This window comes from Myotis davidii, unplaced genomic scaffold, assembly GCF_000327345.1.
Source record: "Myotis davidii unplaced genomic scaffold, ASM32734v1 scaffold120, whole genome shotgun sequence".
NCBI classification, from domain to species: domain Eukaryota; kingdom Metazoa; phylum Chordata; class Mammalia; order Chiroptera; family Vespertilionidae; genus Myotis; species Myotis davidii.
In genome coordinates, this window is record NW_006294778.1 from 6,855,942 (window position 1) to 6,862,474 (window position 6,533).

Genomic DNA, 6,533 nt, shown 5'->3' on the forward strand with positions numbered 1-6,533 from the left:
ATCTTTCTTCTATCATTGACAGTCCCTCTAGGTTGTGGGCTGCTTGCCTGTGTTCCTGAGAAGCATCTACGGTACCAGTCTATAGAGTGTGTTTTCTTTAGTGAATTACCGGTATATTTACCGGTAATAAACTTGCACTGTTTTATGTATATGTTTGATTACATACAGCCTTGTGACAGTTTTCTTGCATGTCATAAGCATTTGAATATAAATTAAAATGTTAAAATCAAATCTGATATTGTTTTACCTTTTATTTGGTGTGTGGAAGGTGTGCGGAAGAGGGGGGGTAGTCTTATACGGTGAGTATATAACAAACTCTGTATTTTGAGTGGAAATGTTAGGGGGTCGTCTTATACGCCCAGTCGTCTTATACGCCGGCAAATACGGTAGATGTTTTGTTTAGTATCTCTCAGTCAAGATTTGTCTATTTTTTTCATGATTAGAATGGGATTATGAATTTTTGGCAGGAAGACCACAGAGGTTAAGTGTATTTTTATTTTGTCATATCAGTGGAACATAGTATCAACGTGTCTTAGTGTTGTTGATGTTGACCTTGATCACCTGACTGATGTGTTTGTCAGGTTCTCCACTGTAAAGTTATTCTTTACCCCACTTTCATATTGTATGCTTTGGAAGGAAGTGCTATGTGCAGCCCACACCGAAGGAGTGAGGAATTGTGCTCTATATCCCTGAATATCTAAATAAGTAATTTGGAAATTTTCTGCATGGGAGATTTATATGTTCTCTCCCAGTTATTTGTTTATTTAATCATGTGTTTATATCTGTTTAGATGCATGTATACTTATTTTACAGTTTGGGTTATAATCCAATTATGTTTTGTTTTGTTGCTCAAATTGCTCTAGCCTTGGCTTTTGGGAGATCTTTTTATGTGGCTCCTGTGTCTCATCAGTCTATTTTATTTTTTATACTGGTCTTTTCTTTTTTAAAAAAATATATTTTATTGATCTTTTACAGAGAGGAAGGGAGAGAGATAGTTAGAAACATCGATGAGAGAGAAACATCGATCAGCTGCCTTCTGCACATCTCCTACTGGGGATGTGCCTGCAACCGAGGTACATGCCCTTGACCAGAATCGAACCTGGGACCCTTGAGTCCGCACGCTGACGCTCTATCCACTGAGCCGAACCGGTTTCGGCTATACTAGTCTTACACCATGTAACCTGCTCAACTCATTTATTAGTTCCAGTAGCATAAATATGTATACATATATATTTAATTGATTTCAAGAGGACGTGAGAGGGAGAGATAGAAACATCAGTGATGGGAGAGAATCATTGATTAACTGCCTCCTGCATGCCCCATACTGGGATGGAACCCGCAACCCCGGCATGTGCCCTGACAGGGAATCGAACCATGAAATCTTGGTTCATAGGTCTATGCTCAACTACTGAGCCAAGAAATCGAACCTGCGACCCTTCAGTGTGAGGGGCCAATGCTCTAACCACTGGGTGACATCTGTCAGGGTTGTATTGTACTTCTTATATATTATTTGTTAAACTGCGGGTCATAGCTTGCCTTGTGAAATTATTGTAGTAGGTTGTGATCACCATTTCAAAAGAATGCAATAGAATAGAAAATTTCAGACTGTATGAAACTATTTTGTGAAATTTTTTTCAATTATGTATGTGTATTAGATTGTAACAGTGTATTTCTTGACCTAGCTCATATTTTTAAATTTAAAAATAATTAATTCACTTTTGAGCCTGAAGATAATGAGGCATAAAGTAGGGCAAGAAAGCAGCTAGCCATCAGAGGAGGATGCCAGAGGAAAGGAAATACAACTTGGGTGAAAAAAATGCTGTTGGGTAAGGGAGAAAATGAGACATGTGGGTTTCTTTAGAAAAGCCTTTGTTTCTTAGTTTTGATTGGAGGGATTTTTATGGCTGCATGTTGAAGCTCCTGGACTGTGAAAGGGTATAATTAGTTGCAGATTAATAACTTGATGTTCCTAGCCAAAGGACTTGGCAGGCTATCAGATTTTGGGGAGTATCTCCAAGAACATCCTCTCTTGTATGACTTTAACATGTGGTTGTAAGGTACTTTTCTCTTCTTGAAATATTGTTTTGAATAAAATCAAGCAGAAGTTGTTAAATTTGCTTACGCAAAGATATTGCTTCTTGTAATATGTCTTCATATGCAATGAGAAATTTAATCCTTGTAGGGACCCCAAGTTCAGAGATGCTTGCTAGTGCTTTCAATTACTTGTTCCTTTCAAGGGTGTTTGAATTGGGTCCAGTTGTGGAGAATTGAACATGATGGGGGAAGAATTTTTTTGGTACCTGTAAGTTCTAAAATGTTGGATCTGTGTTTTTCTCTCAAATGTATTCTTTTATTATTTGTGATCACGATCCTAAGGTAATGCTTTAGTTTCAAATTTTGAAGCAAAGAATCTGATTAAACAGCCTAGAACAGGGGTGGGCAAACTTTTTGACTCAAGGGCTACAATGGGTTCTTAAACTGGACCGGAGGGCTGGAACAAAAGCATGGATGGAGTGTTTGTGTGAACTAATATAAATTCAAAGTAAACATCATTACATAAAAGGGTACTGTCTTTTTTTTTTTTAGTTTTATTCATTTCAAACGGGCCGTAGGTTGCCCACGGCTGGCTTAGAAACCTTGTCAAACTCTAGATCAGCTGCAACCAAGGATGTATGTTAAAGTGTCTTAGATTTGGAACTTTCCCTGTCTGTAGCCTTGCTTTGGGAAGATGAAATCACTTATAGCTGGGTAGCACCCTAAGAATTGTTTGTTAATTAATAAGATAATTTAATTTAATGATATTAAAAAATCAAATTATGAGGTTGGAATCATTTATTTTCTGTATAGTAGTTAAAATTAATTTTCTTTCTTTAAGGCAATAGTTCTTGGCCTTTTTGGTGTCCAAAAACCCTTTTGAAAATATAATAAAATATCCTGAATCCCTTGAATCCCATCCACGAACTTCAGATTAAGAGTGCCTACTTTAAAGGCCTGGGGTGGGGGCGGGGCTGGCTAGAAGAAGCTAATGGGAGAAAAAAGGGGACATAATGTAATACATTCAACAATAAAAATTTGAAAAAATAAAAAATAAATAAAACCATAGGCAAAATTACTATCTAAAAAAGTGCCTACTTTAAATTTTTTAATTAAACAATTTAAACATGCATTGTTAAATTCTCTAAAATCTAGTTGCTATAGCATGAAATGTCATAGAATAGAAATGATTATTTCTAATTAAAACTATTATTTGAGAAAATATTATCAAGTGGCAGAGCTAATTTTTAAGTTTAGGAAAATAGTAGGTCTTGATATGAATCTCTAATAACATATACAATAATAGAATCCATAAACAATTTCAGGATAAGGTAGATCAAGAAATTTATTATATGATGCAAAGAGGTAAGTGTGGAAGAACGTCAGATAAGGGTTTTTTTTTTAATATATTTTATTGATTTTTTACAGAGAGGAAGGGAGAGGGATAGCGAGTTAGAAACATTGATGAGAGAGAAACATTGATCAGCTGCCTCCCGCACACCCCCCACTGGGGATGTGCCCACAACCAAGGTACATGCCCTTGACCGGAATCGAACCTGGGAACCTTCAGTCTGCAGGCCGACGCTCTATCCACTGAGCCAAACTGGTCCGGGCGATAAGGGTTGTTATTATTTTTTTATTGATTTCAGAAAGAGGATGGGAGAGGTAGAGATAGAAACAGCTATGATGAGAGAGAAACATGGATCAGTTGCTTCCTGCACGCCGCCTACTGGAGATTGAGCCCACTAGGCATGTACCCTGACCAGCAATCAAACCAGCAACCTCCTGGTGCATGGGATGATGCTCAGTCCACTGAGTCACACTGGCCTGGCCATACTTAATCTTTTATAAAGTCAAAAAAATATTTTTTAAATTTATCTTTATTGATCTCAGAGAGGAAGGGAGAGGGAGAGAGGGAGAGAAAAATCAGTGATGAGAGAGAATCATTGATCGGCTGTCTCCTGCACACCCCCTACTGGGGATCAAGCCCACAACCTGGGCATATGCCCTTGGCTGGAATCGAACCTAGGACCCTTCAGCCTGCAGGCTGACGCTCTATCCACTGAGCCAAACTGGCCAGGGCAAAGTCAAAATTTTTTAAAGAAAATTGTGATCACTAATTATGTAATGTCTGTCCCTCTATTGTTGATATTCCTATTTAACCTGTACCTTAATATTAATAGTAGTTAATACTGAGTTTTCCTGTGTGTTAGGGACAGTTCCTAGCATTTTAAGTGTTCTAACTCAGTTAATGCTCAAAACAGCACCATGAGGCAGGTACTATAATTACCCCCATTTTACAGATCAGGAAACTGAGATACCGAGATGTTTAGTTAGTGGTATTTGTCTTCTTGCAGAACTGCAATTCTTTCTTTTTTTCTTTTAAATCTTTATTGTTAAAAGTATTACATATGTCCCCCCCCCCCATTGATCCCTTCTAGTCCACTCCCACCCCCCACCACTAGAGAACTGGGTTTCTTGAGTATCCATGCATTTATGCTGTGCTCCCTTAAATTATGAACCTTGATTATGTGGATTTACTCTCTTGCTTTTGCCCTAAATGTTTATTAGCATAGCACTTAATTTATACTCTAATAATATGTATTGATTGTAAATTGTATATATAAATCAAACCCATATATTTTTTATTTGCCTGAGAATTTTAGTTAGCTATTTTTATTGTTAATACTGAAAAAAACAGTACATTTCTTTTATTATGTGTAATTAAAGAAGGTTTTGGATAAAATGGAAGCATGTTTTCATATATTACATATGTTTTTAAGTTGTTACATTGTTTAAAATATGAGAAAGTTAACCAACAAAATGTATACATTCACATTGAAGTTTATTTTATTTTATTTTATTTATTTTTTTAAAAATATATTTTATTGATTTTTTACAGAGAGGAAGGGAGAGAGATAGAGAGCTAGAAACATCGATGAGAGAGAGACATCGATCAGCTGCCTCCTGCACATCCCCCACTGGGGATGTGCCCGCAACCCAGGTACATGCCCCTGACCGGAATCAAACCCGGGACCCTTCAGTCCGCAGGCCGACGCTCTATCCACTGAGCCAAACCGGTTTCGGCTGAAGTTTATTTTATATAATACTAATGTTAGAATCAGGGCCACGTTTATTCTAAAACCTCTTTGCATGCCATAATGTATATAGTAATGAAACTGTCGTGTGCATTCTGAATTTTTAAAATATCAGTAAGAGTTGTGCCATTTTTATCTTTCTTACGTGGTATGACATCCTTCTGTGCAATTATAACGTTGACATATTTAGGTCAATCATTTTTCTCTTATCTTTATTTTGAGCTTTTGTTAACATAACTACTTCGGTTTTCTATAGATTTCATGCTTCCATTCCCCACCCCCACCCCCATCTCCACCAAGTAAGTAGTTATTCAGAGTTTAATTAATTGATCTAAATTTCTACCATTTTTTAAAAGTTCACTTTAAAATGTTTATATACCTTTTTCAGCTTTAAATGATTCTTTAGTCAGCTGGAATGGTTTATTTAAGATATAATTTATTCTTTTTAGGATAAGACCTAGTGTTATTACACTTCTCAGTTATAATGTTTAGAAGAGTAATACAGCTAGTTATCTGGGGAATTCAAGTGGCAATTTAGTCCAAAGAGCTGGCAACAACACTTGGAAAAAGCATAGGTAGACACATTTCTCTTTTATGCCTTAATGCTCTTTTGTGTATATTATTCACTTTGTTTGCCTAGTATATACTTCATGAAAGACTGCTTTTCCTATATCAATCCTATATAATAAAGGGGTAATATGCAAATTGACCCTAACAGTAGAACGACTGGGAATGACTGGTCCTATGACACACACTGACCACCAGGGGGCAGACACTCAATGCAGGAGCTGTCCCCTGGTGGTCAGTGCGATCCCACAGAGGGAGCTCTGCTCAGCCATAAGCCAGGCTGATGGCTGCCAGCACAGCGGTGGTGGCAGGAGCCTCCCCCGCCTCCTCAGCAGCACTAAGGATGTCCGACTGCAGCTTAGGTCTGCTCCCTGCTGGTAAGTGGACATCCCCCAAAGGCTGCCGGGCTGCCAGAGGGATGTCTGACTGCCAGTTTGGGCCTGATCCCCCAGGGAGCGGGCCTAAGTCAGCAGGTGGACATCCTCCAAGGGGTCCCAGACTGCAAGAGCGCATAGGCCGGGCTGAGGGACCCCCCCACCCCAAGTGCACAAATTTTTGTGCACCGGGCCTTTAGTTAAATTATAACACCTGTGGCTAAAGAACCATTTGCTCCTTTCTGATTTTGGAAAAAGCATAATTACATTAATAAATGATAGGGAGACAGGAGAACCAAGATGGCGGCATAGGTTAGCGCCGGAGTTTGCTGCCTTGAACAACCATTTCAAAAGTGAAACTAAAAGACAGAACGGACACCATCCAGAACCACAGGAACACTGGCTGAGTGGAAGTCCTACAACTAGGAGGAAAGAGTAACGCATACGGACACTCAGAGGA

The 6,533-nt window shown here is 38.4% G+C and overlaps 1 long non-coding RNA gene across 1 annotated transcript in view; it reads left to right on the forward strand.

Annotated features, from left to right (window-relative positions):
- The window catches only part of LOC107184042, a 17,076-nt gene extending 11,654 nt beyond the window's left edge, over positions 1-5,422 (forward strand). The window contains exon 3 of the long non-coding RNA XR_001514859.1: positions 5,389-5,422. This is a non-coding gene — a long non-coding RNA (uncharacterized LOC107184042). The remainder of the gene's footprint in view (positions 1-5,388) is intronic.
- Positions 5,423-6,533: the final 1,111 nt, after the last annotated feature.